Genomic DNA, 19054 nt, shown 5'->3' with positions numbered 1-19054 from the left:
AACTAGAAATCAAGTAAATACCCTTCAACTGGGGAATGGTTTAGCAAACTGTGGTATATGTATGTCATGGAACACTATTGTTCTATTAGAAACCAGGAGGGAGAGGAATTCAGGGAAGCCTGGAGGGGTCTGCATGAACTGATGCTGAGTGAGATGAGCAGAACCAGAAAACACTGTATAACCTAACACCAACATGGGAGTGATGTTCAACCTTGATGGACTCACTCATTCCATCATTGCAACAATCAGGGACAATTTGGGGCTGTCTGCAATGGAGAATACCATCTGTATCCAGAGAAAGAACTGTGGAGTTTGAACAAAGACCAAGGACTTTTACCTTTAATTTAGGAAAAAAATGATATTTTATCATCTGATCTTTCTCTTATACTTTATGTTTCTTCCTTAAGGAAATGATTTCTCTCTCATCACATTCAATTTGGATCTATGTATACCATGGAAACAATGGAAAGACTGACAAATTGCCTTCTGTGGGGGGTGGGGGAGGGAAGATTAGAGGAAAAATTGTAAAACTCAAAATAAAATCTTTAAATAAATAAATGTTTCCTCTTTAAAAATATCAGTATTCCTTTTATCAAAGGTTTTATCAAAAATCAATGAAAAGGAAGTTGTGCTGATACAAAATCAAATGCATTTGCTTTTATAACAATCTTTTTTTTTACAAAGTTTGCTGAAACCTGTTATTGGATCAATCTAGAAACACTATAATTTGACTCACAACCTAGGTTCACTTTTATTTCACAGTCTATGCTACACTAACTCAACCAAACAATATAGATCTATTCTCTGGGAAAAGAAAAATAAAATCAGTAATAATTGCTCATAATATAAAGAAATGCCCTTTTATCCCACTTGTAAAACATACCCAGTTATAAATAATCATTGAGTAGAAGTGGAACAGACCTTAGAAATCAACCCTTTCATTTTTACAGGCAAGAAAACAAGTGTAGAGTGATTAAAATAATTGTCTAAGGTCACATAACTTCTTATATACTACTGGGAAGATAAAAAGAATTAATCTCTGAGTCCACAGTCCAGTGGTCATGTTGGACACATAGAGGTAGAGAAATAATAAGTTTAAAACAAATATGGAAAAAATCAGTAGAAAAATAAGATACATTAAAAATCAATGTACCAGCAAACATTTATTAAGTGTCTACCATGTGCCAGCATTCTGCTAGGGATACTAATAAAAATTAAGCATTCTCTGCCTTCAAGATGCTTACATTCTATTGAAGGAAATAAGATGTTCATATATTTAAAAATGTACTATATATTCAAGGCAAATTGAATGGGAGTGAGGAGGCACTCAATATTGGGGGTTGATAAGAGAAAAAGTAGCAATAGAAGAGGTAGCACTTAAGCTAATATTTGATGTGAAACCTAGATCCAAAGATAATAGTTCACCTGAGAGAGCACAGAAAAGAAATATTTAAAAAGCACAGAAGAGAAATAATAAAGAGTAGAAAAGATTATTGTGAACTCTAGGGAAAAGTAACTGGAGAGCGTCCCTTTCATTTTTTGACTAAACAGTTCTTCAAATTGTATTTTTCCCCCCAAACACAAAATGTTCTGCCAGAAAAATAAAACTGCTTGAAGGAAACTTGAGAATACTCAAGATTATGCTATGTATACATCACTTCCCATTAAGTTCTTAGGCTTCATAATCATTTTTATAATTTTTTATTAATAGAAGTTTCCAAGAATTAAGGGAACAGAATAAGTGAAAGACTTTCCCTTGACCCTTCAAACACCCTCAGTCCTATTGGCCTCCATCTTCTCTCCTTTAGCCCACTATGGTCAGTCCCAAGGCTATATAACTCACACTAAGAATGTCAAATGCTTGCACCATACACCATAATAATGATGTCTAAGTCATTGGGCTCTTTCACTGCCATCTAAGGTCATCCCCATCAAGTTAGTGTTCATTCTTCCCTCTTTGTTGCTGTCATTCTGACTAGTAGTGAACCTCTAATCCTCAAGTTTCTAAGTAATTAGAGAATCATGAGTCACTCTAAGTCTATGACAGGATAAGTGCAGGTCCTAACTAGGCTCTTGGCCAGTGTTTCTGGAGTCAAGCACTATTTATCAGTCTCTGTATAAGTGAACAATGCAATGTCACCCATAGACAACAAAATCAAAGGGGCATACATTGTTCCAGACTTGTCACTAGGAAGCAGCAATTTCTTTAATTATTAATCTTTAAACTTTTTAGGTCTCCTAGGAGACAGCTATGCAATGAAGATAAAGTTTGTAAAAGATCAAGAAAAGGCAAGGTAGGCAATGGGTCCTTCATTCCTTTCCTCTCCCCACTATGAAAGTGATATAGTGGATAAAGAACTATCCTTGAAATCAGTAAGACTGGAATTCAAGTCCACAGTCAACAGAAGTCAATACTGTAATAAACTAATAATGAGAGTCTTTGGGGTTTTCTTGGAAAAGAGACTGAAGGGGCGGCTAGGTGGCACAGTGGATAGAGCACCAGCCCTGGAGTCAGGAATACCTGAGTTTAAATCCGGCCTCAGACACTTAATAGTTACCTAGCTGTGTGGCCATGGGCAAACCACTTGACCCCACTGCCTTGCAAAAAAAAAAAAAAAGAGAGAGATTGAAGTGGTTTGATATTTCTTTCTCCACTTCATTTTACAGATGAGGAAACTGAGACAAACTGTTAAGTAACTTGCCCAAGGACTTGCATCTGGGAAGTGTCTGAGGCAAGATTTGAACTCAGGAAGATGAGTCTTCCTTACTACAGGCCTAGCACTCTATCCATTTACCACATAATTGTCCTTACAAGTTGAAGAAAAGGTGTCAACTTTCACTTGGTAAAGTTTCAAATGAAGACATAAATCCAGTCCCTCTCCCTATCTATCCCCAGCATGCTGCTATCTCCATCCTCAGTTGTGATAGTTTTAATACTGAAAACCAGTCTTTAAATGCTTGCTCTACCTTCTCATAATATGTCTGCAACTCAAGTAGCTGGTTTCAGTGGTAGCATGAACCTGGCTTCTTAATAAGTCATTCATCCAGAAATAATCAGAAGCAAGCAGAATGTTTATGCAAAACAAGAACAAAGCAATTCCAGGGTACAACATCTTGAACACAGCAAGGTCTTAATAAACATTTGTTGAGTAGATCTGCTGTAAGGAGGTAAATAGAACACTTCTTCCCTACCTCCACCTCTTAGAATCCCTTCTTGTCTTCTAGGTGCAGTTCAAGTGATACTTCCAAAAATCTTTCCTGATAATCACAGTTATGCCTTCATCCACTAGAAATTTCTTTATATAATGTGGCATTTACTATTTCAGTTTGTTGAGATAAAATGAGTCTTAAGGAGTCTGCAAATCAAGATGAGACCCATTTCTTCCCTTCTAGCAGTTTCCAATTTGACTGAAAAAACAGGATACCCACAAAATGAGCTGAACAAATGTACCAGGACCACATCCCCAAGATGTCCAAAAGGTAATAACAATAATACATCAAAGGAAGTCCATAGGGTAGAGCGCAATAAGAGGATGGGAGATGAGTGAAATTTTAAAGTTGGACTTAGAGAATCAGAGGAGAGAAGGTATGTTACACAATGTTGTTTGAGATGGAGATAAAGATGGGACCTATGGTTTTATCAATATTAGTAATTTCCAAATAATGAGACTCCCTTGGACAGACTGGCATGTTACATGTGATTTATAATTCTGGAGATGGAAAAGCCAACACTACAAAAGTAAATGATGGTAACAGAACAGAATATCATTCTAATCTTATGCTACATTATAAACTGAACCAGATTATTGTTTTTCTTCTATCTCAGCTTCAAAACTCATCTTTGAATCTATCAAGGAATTAGGAAAACTTAGTTGTTAGAACATACTTCTGACAATGACAATAAGAATATACCCACCTCTCTCACTTTTGGAAGCTTCTTATAGATAGCATGTAAAAACAAGAAAAGTCAAGACCATCATCATGCACCTTAAGCTTTCCTAAAATTGACCCTCATACTGTTAGTGCATTGAAAGGGGGAAAAAAAGTGGAAACTGAAGGGACATCTAGCAATTAGGGAATGGCTGAACAAGCTGTGATATATGACTGCAATGGAATACTGTGATGTAAGAAATGATGAGTAGGATATTTTTGGAAAAACCTAGAAAAACATATGAACTGATGAAGTGAAATGAGCCAGAACCAGGAGAACATTGCACACAATAACAGAAATATTTTATGATGATCAACTGTAAATGATTTAGCTATTCTCAGTAATACGATAATCTAAAACAATCCCAAACCACTCATGAGGAAAAAGTCTTTCCACATCCAAAGAAAGAACCAATAGAGTCTATGTGATGATTGGAGCATATTATTTTTCACTTTTTTTTTTTATTTTGGGGGGGTCTGTCTTTTCTTTCACAATTAATGTGAAACTAAAATGAAAATGTTTTCATGATTGCACATGTATTATCCTATATCATATGGCTTACCATTACAGGGCAGAAGTAGGTAAGGGAGTAAGAGAGATAATTTAGAACTCAAAATTTAAAAAAATATATATCAAAAACTGTTTAGACATGCAATTGGGAAAAAATAAATTATTCAAAAAAAGAAAAAAGTAAAGAAATCAATAAAGTCAGGTGAGATTTCTTTGTGGCAGAATAAGAAGACTCTACAGAGTCTGGTTACCTAGGTATCTCTCACTTTGTATTTGTGCTTTGGGTTCCCTTGTGCTGTGTGTCCCCCAAGGGAAACCTTATGAATTTTAGTTTGTCTGAAGTCTAAGGACAAGAGTACATCAAAAGGCTAGTTAGTAATACTTTTTTGTTACAAGGACAATGATTACTGTATCCTAGACAACACCTTCTGAATCTCTGTTCTCTTGGGAATAGTTATTTAAGATGTCTTAGAACCTTGGGAGTTAACAGTCTTGATATACTGACAATTCTAATAGGCAGCTAGCTTATAAAAGATATAATAGCAAAAAGTAATCAAGATAAAAGTTTTCTGTAAATTAAAACCCTTTACACTCTCATCTGATATTCTGATATCCCTACTATGAAACTACATCAAATATAATGAAAGTATTCTTATTTAATGTTTATTTAATTTAAAGCTTAAGATTTAATTGAGTTACTTTTCTTTTACAAATAGTGATTATGAGTTTAGCATTGCTCCCTCATTAGGCACTGCATGAAACTGAACAAGTTACTTCATCTTTCTCAGTTCCAGTTTCCCCACACATATTATTCTAAGGTTAAAATATGTGACTTCTTATGTGTCTTTCAGTTCTAAAGATATGTGATTTTTATGAGAGGAAATTATTTACCCAATGTCACACATTTCCTTCAGGGTAGAATCAGAAATAGATCCAAAGCCTCCAGGTACTTGTTGTGGTTGTTTGTCTTTCATTCTTGAAGAGGATAAGATATCAGGAAGGTGATGTCATTATATGCAAGTAAATTGAGTTCAAGTGAGAAAAGGAGGTGCTAAATCATCAGCATCACTTTTTCCTCTGGAGCTATCTGGGTCCAGTGGCAAAATAAACATCAGGATAAGGTGAAATAGCCCTGGATGCAGTGAGAGAATTTTTAAGCTAAAGTCTTTAACAAGTCTCAGTTTTACAGAGCCCAGATTTTTAAAATTTTAAAATATTTTCTTTAGTTTATAAGATCTGTGCAATTACAATTTTCTGTTGTCATGTGCTTTATAAAGGTTGAGAGATACAAAAGCAGAGACAGTAGGAAAGAAGGAAGGAAAGGTGTCAAGAGCTTGACCTCCAAAAATTGATGAGACAATAATTTGTCAAAGAGTTTGTCCCTGCATGCTGAGCTAGCAGGAGCTCTGCTTCCCTAAAAAACACTGAAGTTACAAAAATGGCATTGAATTTCAACTCCCTCTTCTAGGGTAGCAAGCTAATCACAATGACACAAATCCACACCTAAGCCAAGTTGTAATAATGAAGGGCTACCAACAAAAAGGGCAGTGGATGACATGTCCAGTCAATGATCACTACCATCCTATCTAAGAAACAACTCCCCTAGTCATTATTCAGCTTCAAACTCTGCCTAGACTCTACATCTTCTGATTAAAAAGATTCCCATTAAATTATAAAAAGTCAAAGACTCCCATTAAATTATAAAGCTTCAAGGGGTAGCTTGGTGGTGCAATGGAGAGAGCACCAGTCCTGGAGTCAGCACAGACAGTTAATAATTACCTAGCTGTATGATCTTGGGCAAGTCACTTAACCCCATTGCCTTGCAAAAAAAAACCCTGAAATTATCTGTGTGATAATTTAATTCTCTCTCATTGTAAGCCTCATACTAAAAGATCAAAATCTCAAGCCTGGAAGTCAGAGTGCACATATTCCTCCAACTCTATAGAGCCAGGACATCTTTCTCTAAACCCTGCTTATACTGCTTGTTCTACTACCATCCCAGAAAAGGATGGGGAGTGAATTGTCATAACCAAGAAAAAAATTATTCTGACCACTACTGAGACTGTTTATAAAAGAAATAGAACTTTGTTCCTGATGAAGACAAATGAAGCAATAGCCATAGATAAATACTTTAAAAAAAAACAATTTAATGAAGTTAAAGAGGGAAAAAAAATCCCAGAGACTCAGTTCCTCTCAGAATTGTAGTATCTTATATTTGGAATGGACCTCAGAGGTAACATTACTAAGTTTATACCAGAAATATAAATGCCTGTTTCAACAACTTATGAATTCATAAGTTTAATTTTAATAATTAGCTCATCTTTATATAGTGCTTTACATTTTCAAAGGCATTTTCTTCACAGCAATTGGAGTAAATTAAGAAAGTTTTATTACCCTCCCCCCATTTTGTGACTGAACAACAGCAACAAAACTAGGGCTCATAATGAGTGAGTCATTTGTACATGGTCTCACAGAATAAGTGGGAGAACTGAAGCTAAAAACCAACTTACCAGACTCCCAACCTAGTATCTTTTATGTGGAAGGCAGAAGCTGGTAGTGGAGATTATTAGATTGTAAACTTTGAGAGCAAGGAGTCCCTTTTGCCATATTTTGTGTATCCCCAGCACTTCACATAGTGACTGGCATATAGTAGGCACTTAATAAATGTGTTATTGATTTACTAGAAAACAAAGCATGATTGAAAAATTCAGAATTTGGGGGGGGGGGAGGGAGGAGAAGGGGGGATGTGTAAAATTCAAAAACCTTACCAAAAAATGATAGGTAGAAACCACTATTGTATATAATTGGAAAATAAAATATTTATATAACAAAAAGAAAAATTCAGAATTTTAGTTCATTAAATGTTCTCAATAAATTTATCATTTTATTTTAAAGAGTAAGAATATAGTTAAAAAAACATTTAAAAATCAAATTCCATTAAACACAAACAAGTTTTACTTTATATTCAGTTCTACCTCCACCAGACTCCTGCCAAACTTTGTTACTAACTGGTCCCTAATCTTGTCTCACCTGTCTCATTTCAGTTCTTTTCCTCCTAGCATCATCCCCATGCCTGGCCCAGATTTTTCTCCACTAGATCACTGTCACATAAAGACATATATATATTTCTTTGAAGACCCAGCACAAGTAATACCTCTCCTTGAAGTTTTCCATGACTCTCTCCACTAACTTCCTCATCTGTATCTCTTTTTCTTTAGGTCTGTAGGACCATGCATTTTGACCTCTTCAATGGATTGAATCATTCTACAACTTATACTATAATTATTTCTTAATATAGCCTCCATTCACAGCTCATGGAGGGCAGGGGCTCTCATCTTTGCTTTTCCAGCATCTCTAACATGTCATATATTGAGTTTCCACTACTGTAAAGGAATCCTTAAAATTATAGCTCTTTTGTCATAAGAAATATAAAGAGCTTTCATAGATGCTGTAGTACTATAGAAAGATTGAGTCAAAAACTCAGTTTCAGTTGTGCTGTTTGTTGGACATGTGATGCTCTTCATGTCACCTAACCTTTCTCTGGTCCTCAGTTTCCCCTTTTGGAAAATAAGGGCAATAGTAACTGTTCTACCCACAAAGGGTTGGTGTGAAAGTCAAACAGAATTGTGCATATAAAATGTTCTTTCCATGTAAATGTCAGCTATTCTTATTATCTTTGGTGGTGGTGGTGGTGGTGGTTATTTTCAATTATCCCATCACCCTGTAGGATAGTACTTGACATTCATGGCTTAATAAATGTTTGTGGACTGGCTAAGGAGAGCTAAATTGGAAAATATGTGGAACTCAATGTCCAGAGGGATAAAATAATATGCTTTATTTAAGAGTAGAGAAAACCTAGAATTCAAGCACCTTGACTCTTCAATTCTGTCCAAATCAGAACAGCAGTAAAAGAGATCTACTCCGTCTTGGTTTACAAACAACCATAAGGACCAGGTGTCACCTCAACAAACACCATCTGCTGGCCTAATGCTGGTGCTTTGCTCCCCTGCAGAGGAAATTGTATTTCTCTGAACATCTAGTGCATTACTATGACAATCACTGAGAAATAGGTGGAAGGATAATGAATACTTATCAAAATACCAATTAAGTTTAGCAAATACAGTTATATTGCATTTTAAAATGGTCACTTCTAGCTTTGTGTGTGTGTGAATTCTAAGGCTAAAATTAGGAAAATATTTTCTGTTTTAAGTTGTGATGGTTGTGGTTCATTTTTTAAATGTGACTATACCAGAAAAAGCAGTTTTCATCACTGCTAATGTTGTTATTTTCATTGAATGTCAACTAAGACTTGGACTTAGAAAAGGTAATTCAAGTATTGGGTGTGGCATTTATTACTGGGGCAACTATGGATATTTTAATTAATCTGCCAGGGCTTCAGCTTCCTCAACTATAAAATGGGACCATTTATCTACTAGGTTTTTAAGAAAAGTACTTTGTAAATTCTAAAATGTTCTAACAAATGTGAAATGTGGTAAACGTTTGAATAAGAAAGTAAACCTGGTATAAAAGAAAGAACAAACTTTTCTGTGAGTCATAAAAATTGATGGAATTGAGGGTTCCCCTGTGTGACCTTTCTGAGTTTCAGTTTTTTATAATTTCAAATGAAGGCTAAGAATATTTGTAAACCCTATCTCAAAAGGCTCTTATAAGAATCAATTAAAAATATTGTTCGTAAAAGTTCAGGGCTAGACAAGAAACTAGAAGAAATAATAACATATCTGTTGTTGTGTTGTTTGTTTATACATGCCAGTGGGCTATCTATCCATATCTGCTACAGCATGCTGCCTCTCACTAGTAACCATAATGTAAAATATTTTATCAATCCATGCAAAGGTATGAAAACATACTGCAATGTTAGGTCTGTGGAAAAGAAAGGAAAGATTTTTTTATGTTTGGTGAAAAGTAGAGTGGAAGGTACATTCAAGTCTTCTTGGATGAAGTTGACCTAAACATTCTCTTAATTTTCTCTTAAATTTCTCTTAAAATGTCTAAGTTGCCCTAAACATTCTCCTAATTTTTCTTACAAAAGAATGTATTCTGTGATAGGCTCAAGCTCATACACTGTGATTTATGCTCCCTTCCCACAATCCCAAGGAAAAATCAAGGCCACAAGGACTAAAGAACTTAAATGTTATTTTTTACTCTATTCAGGTTCTTTGTGAAGCAGCTGTAGTAAATGGAAAGCTGAGAGATGGATGGATGGATGGATGGATGGATGGATGGATGGATGGATGGATGGATGGATGGCATATATAAAGAATGCAACATAACAACAGCTTTGTTCTTATTTCTCCTGGTTACTTGCCTAGCCCTTTAATAACCTAAAAGGTATCTTTACATAAAATATTTTAAATTGATTGTTACAATAGTCTTGTAAGATAGGGTTTGCAAGTATTCTTTATCCTCATTTGAAAGCTAAGGAAACTTCAAACCACTCTTCTGCAAGTACTTTCTCTTACTATCTCCCATGTCTGAAATGCTCTCCTTCCTTCACTCCAAACACTGACCTCTTTAGATTCCTTCAAGACCCCAAGTAAAGTCCCACCTTTCACAGGAAGCCTTCCCTAGTCCTTCTTAATCCCAGAGTTTTCCCTTTTTTAATTATTTCCTATTTATCCTGCATGTAGTTTATTTTGTATATATTGGTTTTCATGTTGTCTCCACCATTAGATTTTGTTTTTCTAGGTTTTTGCAAGGCAAATGGACTTAAGTGGCTTGCCCAAAGCCACATCTACCATTAGATTTTAAACTCCTTGAGGGCAAGGATTATTTTTTGCTTCTTTTTGTATCTTCTGTGCTTAGCAAGTGTCTGGGGTCATGGTAACTGCTTAACAAAGTAGAGCTAAAAGTGTTCTTTCAGTTCTCTTATTTTCCCCCAGAAAACTTGTCTATATCTCCCCTTTACCCCTATCATGTATATTTTGATTCATAATTATTTGAGCTCTTTTGGGACATCCTCTGGCAGATCATAAACTCCTTGAAAGCAAAATTCTACCGTTTTGTTTTTGTTTTCCCCCTCATCCTCAGGATGGGGCACAGTACTTTGTAAAAAGGAGGTGTTTAAAATGGCAAGCTCTGAAGCCAGGTCAAAATCTACAGCCTGTGGAGTCATTTTTTTAAGCCTCACTGTTACTCTCTTTTTATACAAAAGACACACATACACACACACACACAAAATCACAGAGTCTTTTTTCTCTTCTTCATTCTCCAAGGGTCACATCAGGTATCTGAAAAATATTCATGCACTGCCAATTCTATTGACATGTTGCACAGGTGAAAGAAGAGCTCACAGCACTCTTGCCCTGGAGTCACACCTACACGCTAGCCCCTCAAGGTCTTCACCAGCAGTTCCCAGGACTCGGGTCCCCCCACTAAAGCAGATAGTCAGCATGAGTCATGATCCCGGGCCCCAAAGGGGCTCCAGAAGACACGAACAAAAAGCAGGATGGAAAATAAAGTAGTAGGGGAACAGGAGTTTCACTGCTCAGCTATATCAATCATAAAGTCATGAGAATAGTCAGCCTTTGATGAGATTTTATACGTTGCCCTGAGGGAACCTGAGGGTGCAGGGAACAGTAATTTCTGATCTGGTTTCTGGTAAAGGTACGTGTTGACCTCCAGCCTCTCCCCTTAGTGAATTATATTCACCCACACACTGAATGATGAGACTTGAAAGAGAAAGGTGGCTGAGAGGGGAAAAAGTATATTGTCCTGGTAATGAGGAAACCTGGGTTCTATTCCTAACTTGACCATGATCTAGCTTTGTGGCCTTGGATAAATCACTTTATTGTATTTCAAATGTAAAAAATCAATTAAATGGATTAGGTGATCTCAAAGGGTCCTTCCAGAAGCAGCAAAAGTCTATGAAGAGATTCCCTTTAGCACTCACATAACCAAACTTAAATTTGCCCAAAACAAAATGTGGGATGTAGCTATTGCTTAAGGAAGACACACCCTGGGCTAATGAGAAATGAGAGACTTAAAAATACTTGAAAGCAATTTCAAAAGACTCCAGAAAAAGCCCATAATTATAGCAGGTCTTAGTGAGTACAAGAGAGCTTACAGAATCACAAGTTTAGGGCCAGAAAGGACATCTGAGGTCATCTATGCCAATTCCTTCATTTTACAAATGGAAACTGAAAATCAGAAATGGTTTAAGTGACTTCTTGATGGTGACACAGAAAGTAAGATTTATTAGTGGCATTGACAGGCAAAAGGAAGGAATGAATGATTAGCAATGATAATATTGTACTTTTTTTGTGTGAGATGCTTTTTAGTACTTGCAGGTTTGGAAAACATTTTCTTCACTACAATTCTTGAAGGTGGAGAGTATAAATATTATTGTCCCCATGTCTTGTCTGTGGTGACTTAAAATATTATTGAATTTAGAGTTGAATTTTGAAGAATATCTATCCTATCCCTTCATTTGCAATACAGGAACACAAATCAGAATACAGCCCTCTTTCAAAGTCCAGGACTTTTTCCATTCTAACACTTCAACAGTAAACTGAAGAAAATTGTTGACTTATTTCTCTTCATAACACTTTTCCTCATTTTTGTCCACATAGTTTCAACTTTTGGAAAAAATCCATGTATTTTTTAAAAAGACAAAGCTATAACTAGAATAGGTAGAGTGCTTGACATAGACCAAGAAAGACCTGAGTTCAAATCTAATCACATACTCTAGTTGTATGACAATGAACAAATCACTTAATTTCTTTTTACCACAGTTTCTTCAACTGCAAAAGGGAGATAATAGTAATACCCACTACACAAGGTTGTAAGAATCAAATAACATTTATAAAGCATCTAAGACAGTCTCTGGAATAAAGCAGGCACTCAGTAAATGCATGGTTCTTTCATTTCTTCCTATATAAATGAGAGGGAGACAGAGAGACAGATAAAAAAATAAGCTATATGGAAACAATTCAATTCATGAACTGTCCAAATATGTGCACAATTACAAAGTTATGTTATATATGAGGTCCTTATATTGCCTTCAATCTGTAGATGCCCAAGATCAAGTTGAAGACAATAGAATTGGAAGAGTTAGAGCTAAAAGGAACTTAAGGCATAATAGTTTCCAACCCCACTATTTTTAACAATAAGAGAATGAAAGCTCAGAGAGAAATGAGAGAGCCAAAATTTAAAATTGACCTCCTAACTTCCAGACTAGAACTTTTTTTCTGTTATGAACATAAAACAATCATTCCAATGCTAGTTTTATTTCCATTGAACTGTGAATGTCAAGAATGGAAAACATCTAAGTCTCTAATAATGAGTGAAAGAGGGACTTTGTGTAATTAGTCAGTTCCTTGTACACAGATTAAAATAATTCTAGACTTGGTTAGAGTTGAACAAAGCATACAAGTAATTTAAGTGATTACTTTAGGGTAGTACTCCAGAGAATTCTCTTCTCTAGATACCTGCGAAATAATAATGACTTCTGGGGTTCATGCTCTCTCTTTCAAGAGAGAAGTTAGCTATTTCTTGACTCTATCTTAGAATTATGAAAGAGCATAGGAAAGCTCAGAATAGCTGGACATATCCTCTAGAATTAGAATAAGTTTCAAAATGTGTAGATAGATCTATATAGGGCCAACTTTCTACACAGGAAGACAGTCTGGGAGAAAGGAGGCTCTCAACAATGAATTCTGAAAACACCAAGAGAAACAATTCTTATAAGAAGGAATAAAAACATTGTCATAAAAGATTGATGGTTGGTTGCAATAAATACAGAAAATAGAAGCAAAAGTAATGGAGAATAGATACAAAAGCATTGAAAAGTACAGTTTAAAATACTGAAAATGTGCTAAATGTAAAAATGAGCTAAGGTTAGTGAGGAAAGCCAAGGATAATAAAAAGTAGGTTGGAGCTGCATTTTGGGAAAGGAGGGTGGTGATTACTTTTGATAAATTTAGGGAAAAGAAAAGGATACAAGAATGGATAGGATCACTGTACAGGGTAGATTGAACAATAAGAATAAATAATGAAGACAGTGCAGTATTGTTGAATTTTTATTTTGTTTTGGTTTTATCTGTCAAAGAAAATGATCTTTGGACTTGGGAAGGACAAACCAAAAATGACTAATAGATAACTGATACACAGAAATATTTTATTTATTTTGAGTATTATATTATTTTCCCCATTCTTGCTTCCCTCCCCCCCCCACCGAAGGCATTCTGTTAGTCTTTACATTGTTTCCATGGTATACATTGATCTCAGCTGAATGTGATGAAAAGTATAAAAGATAGAAAAATAATATAAGATAACTTTACACAGTTAAGAAGAAAATAAGACTCCCTAGCACTTTACCTAGTTCCAGATTGCTAAAAACTAACAGATATGATTGTGAGCCATAGTCAGCAATCTTTAAAAGACCATGGGAGGGGGCGGAGCCAAGATGGCCACATGAAGGTATCAAGTCTTAGGCGCTCTCTGATAAAACTCATAAGCTAAGGACTCTAACTAAACTTTCGAGAGACAGAACCCACAAAGGGACCCAGTGAGGCAGTTCTCCTACTCAAAGTAACCTGGAAAAGAGTTAAAAGGCTCTGCTCCCCGGGGTCGGAGAGGCGCCCACCAGAGGGGTGGCCCCCCAGAGCCAAAGAACTTCAGCCTCCCGGAGGCAGCCCCAGGGCACTGGGAGCCTCAGCTCACAGCAGCGGGGAAGTCTCCTGAGCTGCACCCCGGGGAGCACCGGGCACAAAGGGGTGGGGATGTGAATAAAGGAGGAGAGGATGGACCATGGAGGGAGAGTGGTCAGATATCACACATTTTCTTTTTTACTTCTTGCAAGGGGCTGGGATTGGAAGGCCTGTCCGGGACCACAGGGCCAGGTGGATTCTGGGCCTAAGGGGTGGTATGGGGGCTCAGGGCTCCTTGGCTCCAGGACCAGGGATCTGTCTGCTGCGCCACTCAGCGACCCTACAGCAGAGTCAGAGTGAAAGGAGAGAGAAAATAGAGTACATGGTAGTGGAGAAATATGAAAGGAGGGAGTTGTGATCAGCAATGGCAACAGTGGAAAAATATGGAAGTAACTTTTGTGATGGACTTATCATAAAGAATGTGATCCACCCGTGACAGAGTTGTTGGTGTTGGAACAAAAACTGAAGCACATTTTTTGTTATTATTATTTGGGGGAGGTACAGGGCAAGTGGGGCTGGGTGGCCTGCCTGGGGCCACATAGCAGGGGGATCTTTGGGTGTCTGGGGCCGGATTTGGGCCCAGGTGCTCCTGGCTCAAGGGCCAATGCTCTGTTTGCCACGCAGCCACCCCAACTATTATTACTATTTTATTTTATTTTGGGTCTTTTTTTTTTCTCTTCTTTTTGGTTTTTGCAGGGCAGTGGGGATCGGGTGGCTTGCATGTCACATGGCTGGGTGATTGTTGGGTTTACAAGGCTGGATATGGACTCGGGTGCTCGTGGCTCCAGGGCTGGTGCTTCATCCATTGCGCCACCTGGCCATACCTACAATTATTACTATTATTTTTTTTAATTTTTTTTTCTCTCCCCTTTACTTTTTTCGCCCAAGTAAGTCTATCTATATTCATGGGGGGGGGGGGATATTTTGTTTACTTATAAACAAAAATATTTTATTAATGTAAAAAAATTTGTACAAAATGAGAATAAAAAATAAATTTAAAAGAAAGAAAAAAAAAAGATCATGGGAGATTTCCTGCCACATGGCCTCCAGAAGTTCAGGAGAAGGCTGTCCAACTCTCATATTTACCTACTTCAGATAATTCCTGAAATTCAAATCAGATTAAAAATATGATCAAGAAATCCAATGAGAAAATACTTTTCCATTCCAAAAAGTCAACCAAGGGAAATGCCAACAAAACCAAAGTCAATGCAAGGTAGATTCCCATTAGCTCCAGAGATGATCAAGAACAAGGTTAATGGGCAAAGACAGCAAGAGAGAGAGAGAGAGAGAGAGAGAGAATTCCTTTGAAAAATCCTAAGGATGGCTTTTTTTCTGTCCTGGTGCCTGGCAGGATTGCTCCTGCAAAGAAAGGTGGAGAGAAGAAGGTACGTTCTGCCATGAACGAGGTGGTCACCAGAGAGTATACCATCAACATTCACAAGAAGATTCATGGAGTAGGCTTCAAAAAACGAGCTCCCCGGGCTCTAAAAGAAATTCGCAAATTTGCCATGAAAGAAATGGGAACACCAGATGTACGCATAGACACCAGACTCAACAAAGCTGCTTGGGCCAAAGGAATAAGGATTGTTCCATACCGTATTCGAGTGCATTTATCCAGGAAATGCGTTTATCCAGGAAATGCAACGAGGATGAAGATTCACCAAACAAGCTGTATACATTGGTTACTTATGTGCCTGTCACCACTTTCAAAAGCTTACAGTCAATGTGGATGAAAACTAAATTGAATTTCCTTTAAATAAAGTTATAAAATGTCAAAAAAAAAAAACCCAAGAATGGTCAGAAAACTGTAGTGAATAGCAATCAACACAGTGCACCAATGCCTGGTGTGGGACAGCTCAGATCCAGGACCTACGAGGGATCTAACATCCTATCCTAAAATGCCAGAGAATGTCCTAAAGATACAATGTCCTGACTCTCAAAGATCCTGGAGTTGGGAGGCAAATCCCAGAAGATAGAGATTACCCTAGGAACCCATAGAACCCAGGGAGAGATTTTATATGATCACGCATTCTACCCAAAAGTTCAGCAGGGAAAGTGAGAGGAGCTTGGTACTGGAACAAAACCACAATTCAGGAAATAAAACTGGAGGGATGAGTAAACCAAAGAAAACATGATCCAGCATTAAAATTATTTTAAATCTTACCCCACACAATTGTAAACTCAAAGGGAAATGTGAATTTCCCACAAGAAATACAGGAATACTTAGAAAAAAATGAAGCAAGATATAAAAAGAAATGAAATAAAAACTCTTGAGGAAAAGATTGTAATAATATAGCTGAAAAGAAAGGTAGAAAACTTTACCCAAGAAATATAATCCCTTAAAACTAAAACACCAAAAAGAAATCAACTTTATTAGGCAGCACAAAATATTATAACAAAATTTAAGAATTGAGATATGGATATCAGCTGGTTGGAGTCTCTGCTTTCATTTGTTAACTGTGTGATTACTTTCCTAATCTGCAGACTGTCTACCCCCTCTACTTAACATATATGGGTAACTTTGAAGAAGACAGGTATTTCTATGAAATAATACTATAAATAGGTCATTGACAATATGATGTCATTTCACAATTTAATGAGATATTATTGCATGATAATATTAATGTGAAATATGTCTAAATACTCTTATTTCACCAATTGTGAGGAAAACACTTTGTAAAAATGTAGAGTTATATAATAATTATAAACCTTACCTATAGAATTATAATGCAATAGAGCTAGATAGGAATGTTAAGATCATCCATCTACTCCAACTCCTCTCCCATTTTACAGATGAGAAACCTGAGGCTCAAAGAAAATGACTCTCCCAAGGTCAAAAGGAGATTAGAGAAATAGGAGCAGAGGCATAACTCAAGCCCAGATGCTTTGACAGAAAGCCTAGACTCCTTTATCTCCACCAGGGGATGATTTCTTGAGGGTACGAGATGACAGTATTCCAGACCAAAAATATTAAGTACAAAAGAAGAGGGAAGGATACAGATTGCTTATATTTATGTAGATGAACTGCCTGAAATGGAAGTATGGGTAGTATCAAGTGGTACTAAGTCTTGCAGGCCAAATCAAGCTGGGGTTGACAAAAAGAGGAAATATGTATAGATGCAAAGAACCTTTTTAATTTTTCATATAACTTCAAGATGATAATAATATTAGCTAGCCTTTATATAACAGTTTAAGATTTGCAAAGCATTCTGTCTCATTAGAGCATCACGACAAACTAGTGAGACAGATGCTGTAATTTACCTCCAGATTAGTTGGAAGCAGGGAAGCAAAGTGGTGAGTCTAGACATTCAAGTTTAAATCTAGCCTCAGACACTTACTAGCTGTGTGATCCTGGGCAAGTCACTTAACTTCTATTTGACTCAGTTTTCTCAATTATAAAATGGGGATAATAACAACATTTACCTTATAGGGTGTTGTGGGGAAAAAATGAGAAAATATTTGTAAATCACTTAGCAGTTATTTCCTTCCCCCTGCCCTTTCTTTAAAAATGAGAAAATGAGTTGGGAGGGTAAATGATTTACTTAGTATCACACAGTGATCAAGTATCTGAAGGAGAATCTGAATTACAGGTTTTACTGATTATAAGTCAGGACTCATTCACTTGACCACCTAGCTACTTCCTGGAGAGGAACACTTAATACTGGGATCCAATGACAAACTATAATTCCAAAGTCAAGAAGCCCACTTCATATTCAACATGTTCAAGTGAATCATCCCCCTCACAACCAGTCTCTCCTCCCAATCTCATTTCTTTTGATGGCAAGATTCATTTTGAATCATGACTCTCTCACCAATTATTTGCCAAATTCTGTCAGTTTTATCTCCATGATATTTATTACCAGCTCCTTCTCTTCACTTACATTGCCTTCACTCTGTTCCAAGTTATTACTATCATTGCACATCTGAACTACTATAACAGCTTTCTAACTGATCTGTTTCCAGTCATTCTGTTCTCCAATCTATTCTTCATTCAGTTGCTAAATTAATCTTTCAATGTATAAGTCTGATCATCTGACTTCTTGTTGTTTTTAATCATCATCATCGTTGAGTTGTTTCAGATGTGTCTGACTGTTACTGAACCCTTTGGAGTTTTCTTGGCAGCAATACTGAAGTGGTGTGCCATTTCCTTCTCCAGTTCATTTTACAAATGAGGAAACTGAGGCACTCCCTATCATTTAAAAAACTTCAGTGAATCCTCATTGCTCTTTGGGTAAAAGTCAGCTTTAGATGGTATCCCTTCTCACCTTAATCATAACAAAACTCAAATTAGTTGAATAGTTTACTAAAATTATCCTTACCATGTCTTGTAGCTACTAAATAAGCCAGATATAGCATAAAATGTCACAAAATACTATCAGCAATAAACATTCTTGTGGGCAATTTATGTATTTTTGTGGGTTTATTAGTAAAATAGTCAATTCTGCTTTTTCACTTGGGATGGAGGGGATGCAAATAGGGTGGCAAACCAGAGTAAATTCAGTAGAAAGATACCTGAGGTAGAGCAAAGAAGACAGTTTGTGGACAGTAAAAAAGAGTTTTTCCAACTCATTCACTATAAGCCTCTCAATTTTATGTGCATCTATTATGAATATTGTTTTAAAAGTTTACCTCCTTAAGATCCTTGAACCTTCAATCATTTTTTATGATTCTTGCAATCATATGATTACTCTCCCTTTTCCATAGCCTCTAGTAACAACTGGCAACTATATATGGCTTAGCATTTTGACACTAGAGAGTGTTTATTTGCATTTTTCAATTCTATTAGTTCATGGTAAAACAGGAAGAAACAGATGCATAGATATACATCTTATTTTTAATATTTCACTCTGGCAGTCAACCAGACTAACAAAATCATCCATGAATAAGAAATATTCTCTAGCACTTTTAAATTCAAATATCAAAAGACCAAGGAGACAAAATGAAT

General features: G+C 36.5%; 1 protein-coding gene and 1 pseudogene across 1 annotated transcript in view; one reads left to right on the top strand and one right to left on the bottom strand.

Moving 5' to 3' along the window:
- LOC141495075 (large ribosomal subunit protein eL31-like) overlaps nt 1-15865 on the top strand; it is an 87936-nt pseudogene extending 72071 nt beyond the window's left edge.
- SH3GL2 (SH3 domain containing GRB2 like 2, endophilin A1) overlaps nt 1-19054 on the bottom strand; it is a 229521-nt gene that overhangs the window by 150853 nt on the left and 59614 nt on the right. The window lies entirely within an intron of this gene.

Source organism: Macrotis lagotis, chromosome 8, assembly GCF_037893015.1.
Source record: "Macrotis lagotis isolate mMagLag1 chromosome 8, bilby.v1.9.chrom.fasta, whole genome shotgun sequence".
NCBI classification, from domain to species: domain Eukaryota; kingdom Metazoa; phylum Chordata; class Mammalia; order Peramelemorphia; family Peramelidae; genus Macrotis; species Macrotis lagotis.
Note: the sequence above shows the minus strand (reverse complement) of the source record. Positions and strands in the feature narration are given on the sequence as shown.